We start from the raw sequence: 22472 nt of genomic DNA, 5'->3' as shown, positions 1-22472 counted from the left end.
CGCAATAAGGGGTACAAAGTAACAACCCCTATCGAATTTCTTCACAAATTCAGCAACAAAAGCGTCTCCCTGACGGCTAGGCATAAATTCCCTCTTCAATCGTCCTCTAACATCAGTAGTAAAGTATTTATCATAGAAGATCTCCTTGAATCGAGCCCAAGTAAGTGTAGGAAGATTAACACCATGCTCGGCTCCTTCCTACCATAAAGAAGCATCATCCCTAAACAGGTAAGTGGCACACATCACACGATCAGCATCCCCCATATTCTGATAACTAAAGTGCACCTCAAGTGTACGAATCCATGCCTCAGCAACAAATGGATCGTTGGTGCCAGAAAATATCTTCGGCCCTAGCCTCCGGAGCTGACAATACACGTCAAATTGTGGCCTAGGTGCCAGCTGTAACTGCTGTAACTGTTGTTGTAACTGTTGCTGCTGTAACTGCTGCTCGAAGAAACGAGCCATCCCCTCTAATGCATGAGTAGCAGCTTCCCAATTAGGAGGCGGGGGTGCATTAACATTCTGATCCTCAGTGGTCTCTGTCTGTATATCTAGAGGTGCGCGTCTAGGAGGCATTATATCTGAATGTTTTCTAAATTCTAACGTAAACAACATGCATTTAAATCTAAGTTTTCTAATCATGCATCATATACTTATTCATTTTAGCAATTTTAGACATATAAATCATGTATTTTCATATATCTTATTAAACATGTGACATAAACATATTATTCATGTAATCATGCAGGCATATCATATCAATCATATAAAGCATAAAAAATTACAAATTTGAGGTTTGACGGCTGAGCTTCTCGGCACTGATGGTGGCACAACCATATGCAGAACCATTACTTTGATATCAACCGAAATGTCTGCTATTCGTTTTTCTAGAAAAATTTTTCCCCAAACTCACTAACGTTCGGCCGAAATCTTAAAAAATAAATAAAGTATTTTTGACACTATTTTAAAAATAAAACAACCAACTAATATTTGAAAATCAAAGGAAATAGTTTAAACATAAAATAAAACCTAAAAAACAATAAATTTGAAAAGTATAGCTCGTACTAAAACCTCTTAAAAACATAAATAAACAGTCGTAAAATCTTTAACATAATCATAAACTTAAAATCATAAGTGCGGAAAAGTAGAAGCGCTAGTCCTCGAGTCATGTGCACCTTCAGTCCAGTCAGGTCAACTATCAAGACCTCCAATACCATCAGCATCAAACTCACCTGCATCAATCACACCTAGTGAGTCTAAAGACTCAACACATCATATCATTGATAACAAATAATACGTATAAAACCACATACAAAAGTGAAAATACTTTTAGGTAAAAATAACATTTTCATAATAATGCATAAACTTTAAACATAAACATTTCCATATCAACATATTCATATTCGTGTTTGTTGAATTCAGATCTTGATTGTGACTCGTATTCGTATTCGTCTTGGGCGATGAATCCATCTACATATAAACACAGTACTGGGCGGCGGGGACATCAGCGACACTTTCACCTGTTAACTAAGCATTGGCCAACGTATTAACATATTAACATATTCGTATCCATAGAAACACGATCGTCGGGCTCCCACTGGGACCTTAACCCTCACGATATCTCCAACATATCATCGTATTAGTCACAATCTCTTCACATCCTTCAACATTTCTTATATTCATCACTAACTAAAAACATGCATATAATATCATTTTTCTTTTAAACCAAGGATGCAACATATCTTTTAAATGTCCATATTAAATCATAAAAATTCATAAACATTTAAAAATCATATTTTAACATGTAAAAATTCATGAACATTTAAAATAATCATATTCACATATAAAACAGCAATCAGAGCACTGTCATGACGTTTACTAATTCTCGGGTGTAAAATTACCGTTTTGCCCCTAGACGTAAAATTGCACGTTTTTAACTTTTTATTAATTTCATTGACTCTAACATGCCCCAAATAATTATTTAAGCTTAAATTATATTTCTCATAATTTTATTTAGCTTAAGTATAAGACTTTTTAATTAATCTTTAATTATTCGTTTTTAAGGCGTTTTAATCCCGAAAAATTTCAAACTTTAATATAAAATTCCCAACTTCAAAACTTAGACTTTCTATATTATTTTAGCCCTCGTGAACCACGACTCGACCCCCGTGAGCCATGATTCGATTTATTTTTGGACAAGAAAACCCTAACCGAACCAACCTTCACACCCTTGAGCCATGTTTGAATTTTCTCGAGCCGACCTCGAGCCATCACGAGCCGACCTCGAGCCAGACCACTAGGAACCTACTGGACTCATGTTGACCCAAGGGACTAGACCCTAATTTGAAAACCAAACCCTAATTCATATGCATGCCATGGCCGAGCCTCTTACATGCACTAGGACTCTTCAAGCTTGCTAGGACTCTAAACAACAGAGCCAGCCCCTGACTCAGCCCCTTGTGCACCCTCTTAGGACCCTAAGGTCTCACCCTAGCCAGCCCGAAGTCTCTTGGCCGAGCAAACAATCCCTGGGCGCGGCTGCACATTGCGACTCCCTTCGAGGTTCTCGGGTGGAGTCCTACCCTAGCCGTGACCCTGCTAGGACTCCTTCCCTGACCTGAGCCAAGCCCCAGCCGTGACCCAAGACAAGCCATGCAACCATTTACCTTAAACCCGAGCCCTATGATCAAAATGTTTCGATTCCGATTCCAGCTTGTTCGATCATGTTTGCAGCCTGTTCTCATGCCTATAGGGACTCTACACATCGTGTAAAACATGCTCCTTATCATTCTATGGCATGGCAAACCCTTCATGTACACTTATATCATGTTTTTAGATCAAATAACAATCTTTAAAAATTCATGAAGGTGCATGAACGAAAATAAATCAAAGGGCAACTTGTTTGTCATGAAATTCATATTTAAATACATGATATGGTGTGATGATGGGAAAAAGAAAGAAATATGCGTGTCTTTGCGTATTTAACGCACGATTATTCGTTGACGATTGGAGGACGACGACACAAGACGATGGTTTGATTTTTTTTTCTTGAAGGCTTCGAATTTTTCCCCAAAACTAGGGTGTGTGCCGTGTATTTGGTTGAAGAGAATTTTGGTGCTGAATTCTGAAAGTTGGGCATGAAAATGGTAGGGTTATGGGGTGGGTTTTAGTTTTAAATACTTAATTAAATCAGTAACAAGGCTTAGGCCCACTAAAGAGGTTAATTAGGCTCATTAGTGCTTAATTAAAATATTTAAAATAGTTTTGCTTAAATAATTTTGTGAATTTATTAGTCGGATTGCCAAAACATTCGTATTTTCATTGAAAAACCAACACCGATAAAATTTATGTCCTGGTGTATAAAATCACCTCAAAACCCTCTTTTTCAAAAATAAGAAAAAGCATCACTCATTTTTTTAAATAATTAGAAACAATTATTTAATAAAAACATTTTCAATTTTTCTGCCCTCGGTCTTCATTCCTCAATCGCAACTTGAATAACCTTTAAAAATACATTTTAATGCATGTAAGTAAAAAAAAACTACTAAAACATGACATAAACATGTCACATAATCAATTTAGAAATTAAAATCATTTAATTAAATATTTTTCATATTCCCTTGATTTGCATGCAGTTGGATTACGTCGTCTTTATTTTTATACCTTACATCCCATCTTTTCTATTCAATAGAAAATCCTTCCCTAAGAAAGTGACATTCATGAAACAAAACATTTGTTTCATTAGGATATTAGAAATAATATCCAATAGAATTCTTTGGATATCCTACAAACTAGCACAAATTGGCTCTACTATCTAATTTGTCTCCACCACCAGCTTAATATAAGCAGGACATTCTCATTTTCTTAATAAAGAATATTTGGATGGCTTTCTCATCCATATCTCATATGAAGTTTTATCTACTGTATTTGTATGGACTTGGTTCAACAACTTTGTCACTGTGTCAAGCGCAAATCCCCCAAAGGATGGCGACAATTTAGTGAATCTCATCATAAATCAAACCATGTCCATCAATGTCCGGTTACGACATTCTGACACACCATTCAACCGGGGTGTGGTAGGGGAAGTCCACTGTGAGATAATCTCATTCTCTTTAAGGTAGTTTTGAAACTCAGTACTTAAGTATTCTCCACCTCTATCAGATCGAAGTATTTTAATACTCTATCCTAATTGTTTCTCAACTTCGACTCTGAATTCTTTGAACTTTTCAAAGGTTACAGAGTGTATCTCATTAAATATACATACCCATACTTCGAGTAGTAATCAGTAAAAATAATAAAGTAGGATTGGTCATGTCTCGTTCTAACACTTAGCAGGCCACACACAACTGTATGGATCAAATCCAACAGATCATGCGCACGTTCCATTTTCCCAAGGAAAGGAGCTTTGGTTATCTTTTCTTTTAGACATGATTCACATGTCTCTGGAGAGTTTATGTCAAGAATTTATGTTTGACGAGTCAAACATGCCCTCTCCCACTAGCTTATACATCTTTCTTTGAGAAATATGTCATAGCCTAGTGTTCGATTTAGACTATCTTGTTTTTTTTGCTGAAATCGTGTTTACTTGGACATTCACTAACCATTGCAAAAATATTTTTGGCCCAGATAATTTCTTATGTCCACACGTCTTGCAGTAAAACAAAAATGTTCTGACTTATGGGGTTTTGTGGGCCCTTTAAATATCCTTTGGAGATTTCTTCTTATTGGGCTTTCTTTTCTTGTAAGGGACATAACATTTCTTTCTCTTACCATGTGGGCCATTTTTCATCCGTGACGAGAAGCCCACTAGAAAGAAACATTTTCCTTTTTTATGGTGGTCTCATAAGTCGTAAGCATATTAACTAGCTCTTCAAGACTAGCATCTATCTTATTCATGTTGAAGTTCACCACGAACCCATCAAATGAGTAAGAGATTGACAATAAAATGATGTTATTAAGTAACTCGTTGGGATCATCAATTCTCGACCCGCCACTTTCCAACAAGCCCAGCCATATGTACACCATTCTCATGGTCTGAAGGCTCGTCTTGCATGCATGTAGTAATGATATCCTTGAAAGTGGTATGTATCATTATACGAGTTTGAAGAGCCATACAACTTTTGCATGAGCATTCGAATTTCAACAACATTCTTCATTTCCTCAAAATGTCTCTACTGTTCATTTGACGTAGAAGCAAGCATATTATACTTTAGCTTGCATACTATGGTCTCACCATCTTGCATGTCTCGCAAGCTCAGCAAATCTGACACTAGTGTGTACGTCATTTTCTCCGAATTCAAAATAATTTTTCTTAGCCAATCTTGGTAGTTAGGTCTGCTTACTTGTTTTAATAATAGACATGGATTATGTGACGAAATCATAAATATAATGAATATGAAACAGATAATCATTGTCGACTATTTTAAATATTTTATAAGACGTAAAATATGAAATTTTGTTTTTACGAATTTCCTCCACTGTTTTGACATTTTCACTATCCTCTGATGAAAATGGCATATCCAATTTCCGTAGTGAATACGCTGTGCCTAATTGCTAAATCATGGTCTCGAATAATATCAGCCAATAACAATTTCCAAAAGATAGAGCCCAATTGCAAACCATTACAACCCTTGCGTAATTTTACCTCACGTTTGAGGAGGGTCCAATAATATGATCTCCTTTCTCTTCACGTATCGAGCCCGACCTATCAATGTCGAACTTTAGTGGACGATCGCCATGAGATCCCTCAATAATATGAACCGAAGTCATGACAGTTTCACGTAGTTGATATCAAATATGTCAGTGGAAATCACAACTCTCCGGCGTCCAGGCCTCCCCAATAATGTGAGCCAGACACTGACCCCAGATAGTGTTCGTCATGCAACCACTTTTGATGGAAGACAAGGAAATATTAAATTTTCTTTTAATTTTCCTTTTAATGAGCTTAATTTAAATTTCGGATCTTATAAAAATGAGGTATTTTATTTTAAAAATTCGTCTCATCATTAATTTTAAAAACTTGTGTCATGTTTGTCTATATGTTTGCTTGTTTGTCGGATTCATGCAACTCTTGTTATTATATTAAAAATAATGCACATACTGATTATTTATAATATATCACTTGTATTAAAATAATAAATGATTATCGATAACTTAAAGCTAATTGATCCATATGAGCCATATATGCATCTGTGTCCACATCCTTGGTAAATACAGGGATGCAAATGAATATTACATAAACTTCCAATATTTTACATGTTTTCAATCTTCAAAACACATTCCAAGGATCTAGGCTCACCATATTCAAATCTTGATCTCACACTAAATCTAATATTTACATTAAATTTTCATGGTATATTGTGATACAAATTTAGGGATGTGAACGTACCATAAACCAGGTCCATTTTAAAAAATTATCAAATAGTTAAAAATACAACATGTAAAATATCATAACATACACCTAGCAAATTGGTCATGAATCTCGATCATCCTTTAACCATATAATATCAAATATTATAATAATTCGATAATATTAAATATTATCTATAAATCATATATCTTGTAAATTATCACTAACATGTATAATTAATAAGTTAAATACACTTTTATTTAACTTTAATTAATTACATCTCTCGTAAAACACTTTTTACAATAAATAAGTAAAATCCAATTCTAATTATTCATTTTATGAGAAAAGTTCGTAATTTTATCGAAGATTCATTCAAGGGGTAAATTCGACCGTATTTTCATAAAATATCAATTTAGCCCTAAATTTTCAAAAATTTAGAAAATCACCTCGGGCCCGAAATATTCGAGCCCATATCAGACATATTACTAGTAGTCACTACTACTGTGGGGACCCGGACGCTAATTCATTTCCTTAATCGTTAGTAATATCACATACACAATTAAGTAATGTGGGACATAATTTTTTTTTTTTAAATGTAAAGCGGAAACGTAATGTAAATCGATCTGAAATACATATTAAACAGAAACATACAAATCTTGTATTGTCTATAATAATTCAACTAGGTCCAACTACATATCAGTGTTGAATCCTAGTTTAATTCTGAGCCCGGATCTCCACGCTATCTAGTCCAGCCTCGTTCTCTTCTTGACCCTGATCCTGTCCCACCTGTTGTCATGCACACATACAAACAAGACAACAGCCGGATAACTCCGGTGAGAATTATATTCTCAGTATAAACCATGTATACATGCAATCATATAATCAATGTAACATCATATAAAAGATATTCATAACATGCATCCTAATCAAAACATGAATAAAGTATTCATCGCATGTATCATAATCCGAAACATGAATCAATATCCATAAAAAGTCATATTCTAAACATGTACCAAATTCAGGAACATAAATCCATATTAATCCATGAATCACTTTCCGTGATTCTCAGACTCAGACTCGACTCAGTCCTAATCTAGGGATCCCGATCAGAATAAGAACATACACCCACCTACACTCCCGATCGGGGTGGTGGTACGTTCTTATTCACAGACTTTGGCCCTTTCCATATCGAACATCAGTAATAGAAGCAACTCCAATTCTATCCACTTCGATATGACCAAACGTCCGATGTCCTGACCTATCTGTCAAAGACTATGGCACTTCTGCCATATTCCTATCCTGTGACAATGTGCAATGTGCCAGTGGCGATTCTATCACTATCAGGCACTTCTGTCACAAGACCAATCATTTAATACCTGCTATCTATATATCAATAGAATAAGCATATCAATTCATTCATTAGTTGCAATTATCAATGCAATAAAATAAAATATGTGATTTAGGGAAACTCGAGTCAAACCTCACTCGAGTTGTGCAATCCCAACTCAACATTAATTTATACCTTTCTCTTCTTGGTCTGACGAAGACGAAGTCTCGAATTCAACTATGTCCATACCCAATCAGGTAATGACAATCGAATAGGTACAATATCAATATACAGCTCAATTCAATATCTGTTCTTATCAATACTCAAATCAAAACACAATCTGATCAATATCAACAATACAATGATACAATCTCAATCAATCGTGAATCTGATCAATATCATCCTACTGATGTTTCTACGGCATAATAATACAGTCTCGATAACCCCGTCACTCTCAACATCACAGATATAATAACAACCCTCATAATCAATACAATGCAACTCTGATATCGAATCTCAATCAAATCAACCCAGAAAATCATAACAATTACATACACAATCTGTTCTTCGATCTGACTTCAATTATACGATGTCTACTATGTCAAGAACATCATATATGAATCATATCCGATTCTGACAATATCATAATTTCAAGACATATCGAAACGTAGTAAAACTTACATCCAGTTGTAGCCTGCGTCGATAGGCATACAGTACTGAAGTCGGATTGAAAATCAGACGGGCGGATCTTTCACAAACATCAAATTTCTAAACTAAAAGGCGTAAGGATTATTTCCTCACTTCTCGGTGCTTCTTTCTTCCAAAATGCTGAAGGAAAATCGATTTGTACATATATATACATCCGGTTGCATGCAAATGAAACGTGGCTTACTCTTCTTGACTTTCAGGCGGCGCTCGGGCGGTAAGAAAGTACCGCTCGAGCGCGGAACTTTCTGTCCGAGCCTTCCGTTGTTATCCATTGGCGCTCGGGCGGTTAAACATTACCGCTCGGGCGCGGAATGTTCTGCCCGGATGCTTAGCTATGGTCCATTGGCGCTCGGGCGGTAACTTTCTACCACTCGGGCGCCGCATGTTCTGTCCCAAACCTACTCTTGTGGGACACTGGCGCTCGGGCGGTTATTTTCTACCGCTCGGGCGCCAGAAGTTCTGTCCAAAGTCTGGGCTTGTTATACACCAACGCCCGGCTTCTCCTTTCGAATTTTATTTTAGCTCCTGACATCTCAATTCTGTCAATTACTCAATGTCTAATCACGATGGTAAAATCTCGGGCATTACAACTACTAATACTATATTCTAAATTCACTAAATAAATAATTGTAAACTCATTATAATCTCGATTGAAATATGACAAGGCCGGTGTGACAAGGATACAAATATTTTTTATTTAATGAAAATTAAAAAATTCAAAAATCGAAATTTCCATTTTTGGCAGTTGCCAATTTTGTGAACTCTTTCACCAAAACAGACAGTTTCACTCTTCTTTCTCAGTTAACAGTTAAACTAACTTCCACTTCTTCCATCTTTTGGAATCAACGTATAAACTCCTTTATAAGCATTCTATTTGATCTCCGTCAAACTACAGTCGCCAAATTCAACTTCTTGAACTTTGACTATCTCAACGGGAACACATAATCTGATACATGTGTGACCCACAATAATTAAGGGATACATCTAGATGTAGGTCCACATCTCCATGTGAACATATATTCTTATTCGGGTTTACTCTAATTAGTCTCATTCTTTTCATCAACACCTTGATCAAGAATGTCAGAACTCATTTCTGATTGCACCAATCGGATAATATTAAGAGCGTCTAATACCATCGCCCCATGATCCCACATGTATCATTGATATTGTCGGCAAGGACCTTAAGTCATGGTTAGCGTATAATATGGTCTCTTCAACTCATACACAACAACAAAAATGACTTTTCGTAGTGCACAAATTCTCTTTCTGCGACGCACATTGCACGCTGCACGACTGCAAGCTGTTGAAAGTTCAATATTATCCGTGGCGTGCACACGTATGCCGTTAATACAATTATTTGCGGCGTGCCGTAAATATTATTCATATCCGTAACATATTTACCGTATAAAATTAGAGACGGTTTCTGTAAACTCGTCGCTAAATGACGACGGTTTTTTAAGCCGCCGCTAAATAGCGAAGGTTTTTTATAAAGCCGTTGCTAAATAGCAACGGTTTAGAAAAAAATCGTCGCTAATTAGCAACGGGTTTACAGAAACCGTCGCTAATTTTAGAGACGGTATAGTCATAAACCGTCGCTAATGTTTTTAGTAAAATAAAAAAATTACTTTTATAATTTAATAAATCTAAAAAAAACTTACACTATGCTAACAATATTCATCTAAACTAACACTTAAAAATTTACCAAAAATTGAAGTGAAAAAACCTAACTTAAATCGAAACTAAAATCGTCTATTAGAGAAAAATTTTAAGTGTTTGAAGCAGTGTGGAAAAAATGGCTCGAGAGTGCGGATATTTATAGACAATTTGCGACGATTTTGGTATAATCGTCGCTCTTAGCGACGGTTTTCTATTAAATTGTCGCTCTTAGCAACGGTTAATAAAAAATCGTCGCTAATAATAAATCGTCGCTATTAGCGACGGTTAAAACACCGTCGCTATTTTCTATTAAATCGTCGCTAATTTAAAACTTGCGACAGTTTTGTTAAACCCGTCGCTAAATATTAGCGACGGTTTTTCTAAAACTGTCGCTAATTTAAAAGGTGCTAAATATACTGATGGTTTAAGAAAAACCGTCGCTAAATGTCGCGAATCAAATGAAATTGGGCGTCCATTTTTCGCAGCGTGCAATAATATGCATGCCGTGAATAATAATATTGACGGCATGCGATTAATGTACGCCGTTAATGTCTAGACACAATTTTTTAAAATTTTTTTTTTACTATTAACAGCGCACATTAACATGCACGCTGTTAATAATACTATTAACGGTGTGCCTTTATTGTGCGCTGTTAATAGTGCGCTCATTTTTCACAGTGTGCAATAATATGCATGCCGTGAATAATAAATTGACGGCGTGCGATTAATGTACGCCGTTAATGTCTAGACACGATTTTTTTAAAAATTTTTTTTTACTATTAACGGCGCACATAAACATGCACGCTGTTAATAATGCTATTAACAGCGTGCCTTTATTGTGCGCTGTTAATAGTGCGCTGCGAAAAGCTATTTTTGTTTAGTGATATATCCCGATCGAATATGCAACCAACAGTATATCGAGATTTGCATATGAATTAGATAACGATGTGTTGTATTTTTTAGTACTAATAGTGATATGGTATGTGCAAATGAGGAAACACTTTTCCAAAATGCACATGTCTTACTCTGAACAGAGATTCGTTGCATTATTAATTCATCAGATCAAATTGGATATCTTCACCTGTAGAAAAATAGTGAATCCCCGACTACATTGTATTTGCTCCTAAATATTTCAAAACTACACCCAACCTCGCCACGTGATGACCCTCATTAGAGTCAGTAAACAGATCAAAGCGGATGCTAGTACGTAGAGCCTCTACATTATTTTCGGTCAAAAGACTAATGGTGTACAACCACAACCACATATTATTCTACTCGATAAGTGATAACCATTTGGACAGTCCGATGGAGGGTTGTTTAGTGCTTCATCATAGGATCATTTATCTATATGAATGGACATCTTTATGCCTTTACCAATGGAACATATGTTATATATCACATATGCTAATCTCAAGCTCAAGCGACCTTTATCCTTATTTTAGGCAGCTGATTTGACTATAAATCTGTTTAGAATATATGGCATAGTTTCTAATAAGTTTCATGATTTTACGTTGAGAGACAGATCTCATGGCACCTATTATATATTCAAGGACTTTATCTAGGCAGCTTGCAATTGTATACAGATAAAATAAATGTCATAATTGGATAAAATCATAAAATATTATTAAAATAAAGATATTTTTTACATTAGAGTCAATAAAGCTCATGCCAAAAGTTGGCTCGCTGGACACCAACTCTGACACTATGATGCTTCCTCTTGTGGCCACCCAAAGCTGGAATATCGCCGCATATTGAGAATTCAAAGACATTAAAAGTTAAATTTAGTCAGGGACTATGTATACTATGGTTGGCTTGTGGTGATGACTGGTTTTGTGTCCCCTGAGTTGATGAGCCGACGAGAAATCTCTATTGCATTTATCGCACTTGAACGCGATGATTTGTTTCTCTGCATTTTCGATGACACTAATTTTATACGTAGCACTAGAGGTTTTTTCTCGTCTCTTGATGTTCTTGACATCTCAGATACTGGTGGTATCTCGGTAGTATTACTTTTACTATCTCGGTAGTATTACATTTCCTTCGCGAACACGGTTGATGATCATCCCTAAACTCTTTCAATCTTGGAATTCTAGTGTACTGTGGCGTCGCTGGTGCAGGAATTGGCACCATGTACTTATGTAAAGATCGTGTCAAACACCGAAACACTTGAAGAAAACGAGAGATCAATCGAAAGAAAAAGAGTTTTTGTAGTACTGTATGAATTAAAGTTGATTGCATGGAAAATATATTGAAGGGGTGACATAGTAGTAGGTATCCTAAACGAAACAGAATTTCACTTGAGTGCGAAGTCTGTTGATATACAGAGAGTGCATGAAAAATTTACATTGGATTTAAAAAAAAATGAAAATTACTCGGTGTAAAAGTTAATAACTTTTTATGAAAAAAACTTTGGACTAAATAAGTTTAATGATTTTTTCTAAAATATGCTCCTACAAATTACATATACCTGAATTGCATATTGAATAATGTTAGATGACGAACTTGGAGATTTTTTTTTGAAATATTACTACGAAAATCCAAGAAAAACAAAAAAATCGATGGATTTTTGGAGATTTTCTTGGACCAAAATTACACTTCAACAATCAATTGGGAATATTTTATATAACATTAGAAAACTCCTCACTATCGAAAATTATCCATTTGAAAATTATCTTAAATTTTAAACTTTATTCAATTAGATTTTGTCTAAAAAAATTGGGGAAATTGTTTTTTTCCTTATATGTTTTGCTTCTTTTCGATTTTGGTCCTACATATTATCAAATTTAAATTTTAGTCGACTATATTTGTTTTTTTAGTTCATTTTTTCGTTGTGACGCTGATGTGATTTCAATGTGGTGCTGATATAGCACCAACGTGTGTAGTGTCACATCAGCAATCTAGATGAATATAGACTAAAATTGTCAAAAAATCGGGATATGTAAGACTAAAACTGGATGACCAAAAAAACAAATAAATACACATATATGACCAAAAAAAAACCATTTTCTCAAAATATTATATTTTAAAATTAATAGTTTTTTAATGTCAAGACTAATATTCTGAAAACGTACTATTTTGATTTAAAATATCCCATTTTTAATGAAAAATCTTTCCAATTTAAGAGATCTATTGGCATAGTTAATATAGTTCACACTTGGTGAATGGAAAGCTAATTGAAATCCACTTAAGTACTGCTAGAAAAATGTGGTGCTAAATTGCAGACATGTAAGTATGCTTTAATATTGGTCAAGTTGAATATCAACTTGAGTTATTGGCTCGATGATGATGCGGTCAGTGTTAGTAATCATTCACAAACAAATATACAACTTTTACCATTTTCGGTGAATAATTTTTCTTTCTTCCAATATAAATTTTCTTGAATGTTAGTCACAGAAAATTGCGTAGGCATGCTAGACACAAAATCATACCAAATGAATAATCTGACTTCTATGATCAAGCGACGCAGATCCCGATTTGGTGTTAATTCTAACCCACTCGGTAAGCCATATAGTTAAGAATTTAAACGAGGATCTGATGATATTTGTAAAAGAAATCGATGAACAACATCTAATCTAATTACATTATTATGAATTGAAATAACATTTTTACAACTAGAAAAAGAAAAACTGTACACGAATATGCTAAGAAATTTACGATAAATTAAAAGAAATGAAGATAAAATCGAAATTTACAGAACTTTTGTTGAAGATCTTTTGTGTTGATGAGTTTGTGTAGAGTTCGTTTCTAGATTCTTCTTTCTGATTTTGTACGATACACATCAACGGTTGTTTCTCGGTTTTTTGCACGGCCGTATCATAGTGGCCTCCTTCATGGCTCATAACTTAGTCAATCTTACGGCAAAAACTTGTGTGAGACGGTCTCACGGGTCGTATTTGTGAGAAGGTCTCACGGGTCGTATTTGTGAGACAGATCTCTTAATTATTTGGGTCATCCATGAAAAAGTATTACTTTTTATGCTAAGAGTATTATTTTTTATTGTGAATATGAGTAGAGTTGACTCATCTCAAAGATTAAGATCCGTGAGACAGTCTCACATGAGACCCACTCCAATCTTACATCTCCTCAAAATTTCAGATGCCAACTCTCTTTTAACCTAATGGGCTGGAAATGTTTCTTTCTATCGTGCTTCTATTTCTTATATTTTCTTGGACCATCAATTTTATGTTATTTTATTTTTCAAGGCCAACAAATATCCTCCGTAACCAATTTGGTAAATAGACCAATTCGGCTATTTATACAAATCCAACCTTATCGTCACAACCTATTTACAAGTACTGGGCTCAAATTTTTAAAAACGGATGTTTTTTGGAATAGAAGGGCAAGACGTATAAATTTGATCACCCTTCTTCTAAATCAACGATAAAACCACATTTAAAAAATTTTACTTCATCTTTTTCCTCCAACTTCTCCAGCCAAAAAATTCTACCCAACACCGACTTTCCCATCAAATTTATGTAAGGTCCAAAAGTAAGACGATGTAATCCAACTGCATGCGTATCTAAGGAAAATGAAAAATAGCTAATTAAATGATTTTAATTGCTTAAATTAATTATGTTGATAAGTTTACATGGTTATGAAGTAGTTTTCTGCTTGCATACATAAAACTGTTGTAGAGCCCAAATTCGTACACGTAAAACCCATGCATTATTTATTTGTTAAATCAGTTATTTAATTTAAAATGATTTTCTTAGCCATGCATAATTTATTTAAATGTATTATTTTAAATTAGTCATGTTATTGTGATGCACGTTAAAATGTCTTTCGAGTTTCATGTTTCAGGCGATTATTCGAGGCGAAAGTGAGGAAAAGAGACCGGTGACGATTTTGGCGATTTTAAACGTGGTATTTTATTTTAAGTTATGAATGGGGCATTTTAACCAATTTATTAAGTTATTAGTATTTTAAAGTCTAATTTATTTATTTAGTGATTTAAGAGTTTAAAACTTTTAAAGTTAGCATTTGGTTTGTGTTATTTTTAATTAGGGGATTTTATTTAAAGGTTAGTAGGGATAGTATTTTAATTAATTGGTTAATTGAATGACATTTTAATTAGTATATTGATTAGCATGATTAATGGTTTAATTAAGCAAAAATCACTCCCTACATAATTCTAACACACGCACACACACTCTACACACACACATACACGTATCACACAACACACACAAACACATACTCATCCATCCATTCATATTTTGGAAAAGAAAACCTAGGGTTCTACAAGTTCTTGCAGGCGCCTCATCCCCTTCAATTCCAGCAAAGTTTTGTCGAATTTTCTTCAAAGAAAATCGCACCACGTTCGTCCCGGATCAACCTCGCTTCTATCACCGCTTCGGTATCGTCATTTCGGTATTTTTAAATATCAAAGGCACGTATAATCTTTCTTTTGCTGCATCGATCATGTCATATTATGTGTTGCGTTGTTTTATGCGTAAAATATATGTGTTACGTTCGTCGTTTGAGCGGAAAATGATTTGGATCAGTTTTGAAATAGATTTTAGATCTGAAAACTCGTTTTTACTGTTTTTTTTAAATACTGCGATTTTTACGTCGTGAATCTGAGAAAACTTATAACATGAAAATCGTAGAACTTTTTGATACCTTCGATTTGATATAAAATTCGAAATATTTGGATAAATATTGAGTGAGTTATGGCATTTTTCGTGAGACTGCTCAAACTGCGTTTTTCTGAAAAATTATGTTATTGATGCGTTCTTGAAGTTTTGTGGTTGCAGGCTTCGTTGGGGATTGACGGGTGATCGCTGCCGCGTTAGGTATGTTGTTAATGATGTTGGGATGGTCATTGACATTTTGGTTCGCGTCGTTAGGCATTTGGGAGAACGAGTAGTCGTGAAAACTATTTTGGTGTCAAAATTCGAGTTATGAGAGTTATCGCGTTGCGTGTGGTGCGTCGCTTCTTTGGGAACGTTTGGGACATTTTTATGGAGACGAGTTTGGATCATAGTGTCCTAGGATGAGTCTCGAGGCGTTGTTCAATGTATGTGTAATCGAAATTGGAGAGTACAAGTTTCTGAGTCGCGGAGTCCAGTTTGCTCGGCGCCCGAGCGGTAACTTTTTACCGCCCGAGCGCCACCCTTTCTGTCCGAGTGTTCTTTCCAGTAGACCTGGCGCTCGAGCGGTAAAGTTTTACCGCCCGAGCGCGGCCCCATCTGTAAAAATATTTTCGTTCTTTCTCCTTTTCAAGTTCTAATAGTGAGTTCCGGTCTTTTATGGTTGGGAAATGTTCACACGACACCTTAGAGTTTGTTTCGGGGTTTAAGGTCATGGTTTGTATGATTAAACGAGGTCACGTCCCGAGTGATCTAGAATGACATAAGCTATTTATGCACTTCGGTGGTGAGCTCGAGTACCTACGTCTAATTTATGCAAATTAGTGTTGAAATTCATTTAGTATGTGCAGCAGCGGCCCCAAGTGAAATCCAACGAATCCCTCAACGCCAAGTAAGTATGTATGACGTGCAAGAAAATATTTTTAGTTTTTGAGATATGCTAAATGTCTTGTGACCAAATTATGTTTAGGATTGGAAAGCGTTAAATTATGAACGGGGACCAATCCGCCCGTTAAATTATGAACGGGTTAGATCGAGGTTGGAAAGCGTTAAATTATGAACGGGGACCAACCAGCCCGTTAAATTATGAACGGGGATCTCATGTATGTGGCAGTGGATACGTCCCTGTCAGCCCAGTACTGTGGTTTAGTCTGATCAGGCGAATTATGTTATGGGTCACTTGCTTTGAAACATTCTCTACACAAAAATGATGAAGCTATGTATGTTCAAGTATGCAGCACGTTTATGAAAAGTTTAAGTTATGGCACGTCTAAGTATGTATGTACGTATGTTCAAGTTTTAATACGCACGTTCAAGTTTTCAGTATGTATGTTCTATTTTGAAGTTGCATGTGGTTTTATTACGTAGTATTCGCTACTTCCAGTTTATATGTGTTGAGTCTTTAGACTCACTAGACTTGATCGATGCAGGTGAGTATGTTGATGAGGAGACAGGAGGTGGCGACCGAGGAGCAGGCTTGGACTGAGTGGGAGGCTAAACCCGAGGACCGCCATGTTTAAGTTTTATGCAAAAGTTAAATTACTCTGATTTCATATTCTGATGGAAACACTTTGAGCAAACCTTTTGTTAGCAAATTTTATTGTAGTTATTTTGAACAATCATGTCTTATGGGGGACTTGGTTGAGATATTTTATGGCAAACTTTGAAGGTTATTTTATGTTTAAGAAAATTTTTAATTTTTCCGCAAATTTTAAGTATGAAAGTACGGTACGTTACAGTTGGTATCAGAGCGGTGTTCTTGTAAAGGGTTACGCCTACTGCCAGTCGCAAGAAGCTCACGAAGTCACACCTCAAGTCTGTAAGTTTTAAAGTTTTGCATTATGTATGTAGTAAGCATTGAATCATGATTTCAGCATGTCCATGTTTTAAGTTTAGATTTCGTGCATCTTATGATATTGTTATTATATTCATGCATATTGGGTTTACGTGTTGGGTAAATTGTTGGAACAGTATGCCTCCCAGACGTGTGATTAACCGGGAAGTTAGGGATGAGAACAGAGAGCATCGTGATGAGGAGAGGGTCACTCCTCCTCGTCCACCTCCGGATATGCAGGCGCAGATGCTTGCAGGTATGACGCAGTTCTTCGCGCAGTTTGCGGGGAACCAGGCTGCAGCAGTGGGTGCAGGGGAGAGGCCCAGGCCTGAGGCTGTCTACGAGAGGTTCAGAAGGATGAGTCCAAAGGAGTTCTCGGGTACCACTGACCCGATGATAGCGGAAGGATGGATTAAGTCCATCGAGGTAATCTTTGATTTTATGGAACTGACCGATGCTGATAGGGTTAGGTGTGCCACGTTCCTTCTGTAAGGGGACGCTAGACTATGGTGGGAGAGTGCGTCGGTGGCAGTTAACTTGCAGACTTTGTCTTGGACTGGATTCAAGGAAGTGTTCTTCGCCAAGTACTTCACTGAGGAAGTACGATCCAGACTGACAAGGGAATTTATGACGCTGCGACAAGGAGACAGCAGTGTTGCAGAGTTTGTTAGGAGGTTTGAGAGGGGGTGTTACTTCGTACCCCTCATTTCGAATGATGTCCAGGCAAAGCTGAGACATTTCTTGGATGGATTGCGGCCAATCTTGCGCCGTGATGTGAGGGTAGCTGGCCCCACTTCTTATGCAGTCGCCGTATCTAGGGCTTTGACGGCAGAACAAGACCAGCGGGATATTGAGGCTGACAGGTTGGGCAAGAGGCCCTACCAGGCACCACCGCACCAACAGCCGCAGCATCAGCATCAGCGACCCCAGCACAAGAGGCCGTACCAAGGGCCACCAGGGAAGAAACCTTATCAGGGACCGCCGAAGGGCAAGGGTCCAATTCAGCAGCAAGGGGCACCTCAGAAGCCCGTAATTTTCCCAGTATGTCCTAAGTGCTACCGCCAGCATCCAGGGCAATGCTTATATGGATCAGGCAAGTGCTTCAAGTGTGGAGCCAGTGACCACATGCTAAAGGAGTGCCCACAGTGGAAGCAGCCGACTCAGGGCAGAGTATTCGCCATGCATGCACAAGAGGCGAATCCAAACACGACTTTGCTGACCGGTAAACCTTTTCTACCCAAGTTCAGTATTATTTTGCCTTGCATGTGGATTTTATTTGGGATTGTTAAGGTGCTAGTAATATTTTGAGTGATTTGGAATAGTAATTTTCTGCTATGTTTGAGGTTAATGTTAGTAATTTTGGGATATAACTTAGTTTGTTGTGCTAACGTCTCTCAGGAAATATTTTCATAGAGAGATTAGCCACAACGGCACTGATAGATTTAGTAGCCACTCACTCCTTTATATCGGAGACTTTTGCTAATCATCTGGACATCAAGTCCATTGGCTTAGACATGATTTTTTTCGGTGACAGTCCCATCCGGGGAAGAGTTGTTAGCAACTAGCATGATCAGAGATATCGATCTGGAATTGCAGGGCCATCTAGTATATGCAGATTTGATTTTACTGCCGATGCCAGAGTTCGACATTACTTTGGGAATGGACTGGCTGACAAAGAACAGGGTTTTGATTGACTTCCAGAAAATATCAGTATTGGTTAGGCCGCTGGGCATGGAACAGTTCATATTTGAACCAGCTAGATGGAGAAGCTTCCCTCGCATGATTTCCTGCATGCAGGCGAAGAGATTGATTTCCAAGGGGTGTCAGGCTTTCTTGGCCAGTGTCATTTCAACGCCTGATATGCCCACTCCATCCATAGCAGATGTGCCGGTAGTCAGAGACTTCCCAGACGTCTTTCCTGACGACGTCACAGGTCTTCCACCAGATAGAGAGGTGGAGTTTTCCATTGATCTCATGCCAGGCACAGTGCCAATCTCCAAGGCACCATACAGATTAGCTCCAGCTGAGATGATAGAACTCAAGCAGCAGATTCAGGAGCTTCTGGACAAGAAATTTATTCGCCCTAGTTTCTCACCATGGGGCGCGCCAGTGCTCTTTGTGAAGAAGAAAGACGGGAGCATGAGGCTGTGTATCGATTACCGAGAGCTGAACAAGGTAACGATCAAGAACAAATACCCACTTCCAAGGATCGAGGACTTGTTCGATCAGTTGCAGGGAGCTAAAGTGTTCTGTAAGATAGATATTCGATCAGGGTATCACCAACTGAAGGTGAAAGATGCAGACATTCACAAAACGACCTTCAGGACTAGATATGGGCACTACGAGTTCCTAGTGATGTCATTTGGATTGACTAATGCTCCAGCAATTTTCATGGACCTCATGAACCGAGTGTTTCAGCCCTACCTTGATCAATTCGTCATAGTATTCATTGATGACATTCTCATTTACTCGAAGGACCATGAGGAACATAGCCAGCATTTGAGGACCGTGTTGCAAACTTTGCAAAGTCGCAAGCTATTTGCGAAGTTCAGTAAGTGTGAGTTTTGGTTGGAGAAGGTAGCGTTTTTGGGGCATATAGTTTCTAGCAGTGGTATTGAGGTAGACCCAGCGAAAGTAGCAGCCGTTAAGGAATGGGTTGAGCCAAAGAATGCATCAGAAATCCGCAGCTTTCTGGGTTTAGCCGGTTACTACCGTAAGTTTATCCGGGGATTTTCGTCGATAGCAGTGCCACTCACGTCACTAACCAAGAAAAATGCCAAATTAGTGTGGAGTGATGAATGTCAGAAGAGCTTCGACACTTTGAAGCAAGCTCTTATTTCAGCGCCGGTGCTAGCCATGCCATCAGGGCAAGGAGACTTTGTGTTATATACCGATGCATCTAAGCTCGGGTTAGGCGCAGTATTGATGCAGCAGGGTCGGGTCATAGCTTATGCTTCCAGACAATTGAAGGTGCACGAGAAAAACTACCAGACTCACGATCTGGAGTTAGCCGCCGTGGTGTTTGCGTTGAAGATTTGGAGACATTATCTATACGGCGAGAAATGTCAGATTTTCACCGACCACAAGAGTCTCAAATATTTCTTCACGCAGAAAGAGCTGAATATGAAACAGAGACGGTGGTTGGAACTTGTGAAAGATTACGACTGCGAAATTAGCTACCATCCGGGGAAGACTAATGTTGTCGCAGACGCCTTAAGCAGGAAAGTTGCAGTCATAGCTCAGTTATCAGTGCAGATACCTCTTCAGTCCGAGATTCAGAAATTTGGTCTAGAGATTTATCGTAAGGGCAGAGCTCCCAGACTATCTAATCTGACAGTCAAGTCTGATTTGCTAGACCGTATCCGAGCAGGTCAGTCTTCAGATGAACAGTTACAGAAAGGGAGACTGAAAGATGAAGCCAAGGGCAGTGTTTTGTACACATTTTCAGACGTCATTGTGAGATACAGAGGTAGAATGTGGGTGCCTAGTGTTGATTTGATCAGACATGATATTTTGACAGAGGCACACGCATCTCCGTATTCTATTCACCCAGGAGGCACCAAGATGTACAAAGACCTGCAGATATTGTATTGGTGGCCAGGGATGAAGCGAGACATCCGCAGATTCGTATCAGAATGTCTCACTTGCCAGCAAGTAAAAGCTGATCATCAGAGGCCAACAGGGATGCTTAAGCCACTCCCTATTCCCGCGTGGAACTGGGAGAATATCACTATGGACTTCGTCGTTGGGTTGCCGAAGTCAATTAGAGGTTTTAATGCTATTTGGGTCATAGTGGATCGACTCACCAAGTCAGCGCACTTCTTGCCAGTGAAGACGACTTTCTCCATGTCGTAGTATGCGGAGCTTTATATAAGGGAGATCGTTCGATTGCATGGGATCCCAGTTTCTATTGTGTCCGATAGGGACCCGAGATTTACATCTTCATTCTGGAAGAGCCTACATGCAGCTATGGGAACGAAGCTGCAATTCAGTACAGCTTTTCACCCGCAGACAGATGGCCAGTCGGAGCGAGTGATTCAGATCTTGGAGGATCTATTGCGAGCATGTATGATCGATTTCCAAGGGACGTGGGAATCGAAGATACCTCTAGTGGAGTTCACATACAACAACAGTTTCCAAGCATCTATTGGTATGGCTCCCTATGAGGCATTGTATGGAAGGAAATGCAGATCACCAGTTCATTGGGATGAAGTTGGTGAGAGAGCAGAACTTGGTCCAGAGATAGTTCAGCAGACTGCAGATGTGGTGGTCAAGATTCGGGACAGAATGAAGACTGCCCAAAGCCGTCAGAAGAGCTATGCTGATAGAGGAGGAGAGATCTCGAGTTTGCCGTTGGTGATCACGTTTTCGTCAAGATAGCACCTATAAAGGGTGTTATGAGATTTGGAAAGAGAGGCAAACTGAGTCTGAGGTTCATTGGGCCGTTTGAGATTTTGGACAGAGTTGGGACCCTAGCCTACCGTGTTTCCCTTCCGCCGAATCAGGCCGGAGTGCACAATGTGTTCCATGTCTCGATGCTGAGGAAATATTTGGCTAATCATTCGCATGTTCTGAGCTACGAGCCGTTACAGTTGACTCCAGACCTGTCTTATGAGGAAAGACCCGTCTAAATCCTAGACAGACAGGAGCGCAGACTTCGGAACAAGGTGTCTAAGCTAGTCAAAGTCCGGTGGTTAAACCAATCAGTGGAAGAGGCTACTTGGGAGTCCGAGGCAGATATGAGACTTCGCTACCCGGAGTTGTTTGGTAAGACATAATTTCGAGGACGAAATTTTTATAAGTGGGGGAGGAACTGTAGAGCCCAAATTCGTACACGTAAAACCCATGCATTATTTATTTGTTGAATCAGTTATTTAATTTAAAATGATTTTCTTAGCCATGCATAATTTATTTTAATGTATTATTTTAAATTAGTCATGTTATTGTGATGCACGTTAAAATGTCTTTCGAGTTTCATGTTTCAGGCGATTATTCGAGGCGGAAGTG

General features: G+C 37.9%; 1 long non-coding RNA gene across 1 annotated transcript in view; it reads left to right on the top strand.

The window, feature by feature from the left end:
* LOC140972204 (uncharacterized) overlaps nt 1-22472 on the top strand; it is a 97204-nt gene that overhangs the window by 72461 nt on the left and 2271 nt on the right. Inside the window, exon 3 of the long non-coding RNA XR_012174464.1 lies at nt 17062-17450. This is a non-coding gene — a long non-coding RNA (uncharacterized lncRNA). The remainder of the gene's footprint in view (nt 1-17061; nt 17451-22472) is intronic.

Source organism: Primulina huaijiensis, chromosome 3 (assembly GCF_012295235.1).
Source record: "Primulina huaijiensis isolate GDHJ02 chromosome 3, ASM1229523v2, whole genome shotgun sequence".
NCBI lineage: Eukaryota > Viridiplantae > Streptophyta > Magnoliopsida > Lamiales > Gesneriaceae > Primulina > Primulina huaijiensis.
This window is presented reverse-complemented; position numbering and strand designations above follow the sequence as displayed.